At 37.2% G+C, this 1,042-nt stretch overlaps 1 long non-coding RNA gene across 2 annotated transcripts in view; it reads left to right on the top strand.

Annotated features, from left to right (window-relative positions):
* The window catches only part of LOC102602303 (uncharacterized), a 21,188-nt gene extending 20,536 nt beyond the window's left edge, over positions 1 to 652 (top strand). For both annotated transcript variants that reach the window (XR_368075.2, XR_001474645.1), the window contains exon 3: positions 347 to 652. This is a non-coding gene — a long non-coding RNA (uncharacterized lncRNA). The remainder of the gene's footprint in view (positions 1 to 346) is intronic.
* Positions 653 to 1,042: the final 390 nt, after the last annotated feature.

Raw genomic sequence — 1,042 nt, 5'->3', positions numbered from 1 at the left:
GATATATATATATATATATATATACATATGTATATACATATGTAATATAAATATGTAATATACATATGTATATATGTATATATATACATATGCATATATGTATATGTACACATATACATATATACATATATATATATATATTCACGACATACGATTATGCGAGCATACCATGCATATTTAATCTATATAAGGTTTGATGTCAGCGGAGTTTCTGTTTCAGGTGGTATCTTTATTCCCCTTTTTACAGTAACTATTTATTATTATATTTTCTGCCCTACATACCAGTACATTTTTATTCGTACTGACGTCCCGTTGCCTGGGACGCATTTTTGTTTCGTGCGTGCAGGTCCAGGTAAGGATTTTGAGTAACCCCTCTACTAGGATTTGGGGTTCAACTATGAGTTGGTAAGCTCCACTTCTTCCTGGAGCTTTCATAGGATGTTACTTTTATTGTATTGTTTGGGTATAATCGGGGCCTTGTCCCGACCAGTGCTTATGTCACTCATGGAGGCTATTATGGACACAGTATTCTGGGTTTCTTTCTGCAGCTTCTAGTTTCTAGCCACATAGGCTTGGCATGTATAGATATGTATGTATGTGTGTATATCTTCATTGTAGCCTTGTCGGCTAGCAGGTACCTTACTATCTTTGGCTTGTCTATCTTCGTCTATATGACTTATCGATATTCAGGTTGTGACCTTAAGCGTCCAGTCATAGTATTTTAAATGTTATGCTGCCTGACCTTCTAAATGTCCGTTGAGTCAGTTGGTATGTTTATGTGGCTAACTCGATTGCTTAAAGTGTCGAGTGCCTGTCACGCCTTCTCTAGTTTGGGGCGTGACAGCAACAACCCAAGATAAGTCTATACTATGTGTAGGAACCCTTCATACCTAACCATAAGTCATACTAGTGCAATGTATGGATAGCATCCCATACTACTACCCACACTAAGTACTCCTTTAGACTATTATGAATGATCACTAGTTGAGGACTAGTCTCTCTATTCTATTTGCCTCTATTCAAGGCTACCGAGGATTAACCC

Source organism: Solanum tuberosum, unplaced genomic scaffold (genome assembly GCF_000226075.1).
Source record: "Solanum tuberosum cultivar DM 1-3 516 R44 unplaced genomic scaffold, SolTub_3.0 scf00232, whole genome shotgun sequence".
NCBI classification, from domain to species: Eukaryota; Viridiplantae; Streptophyta; class Magnoliopsida; order Solanales; family Solanaceae; genus Solanum; species Solanum tuberosum.
The sequence above is the reverse complement of the archived record's forward strand: the minus strand, read 5'-3'. Positions and strand labels throughout refer to the sequence as shown.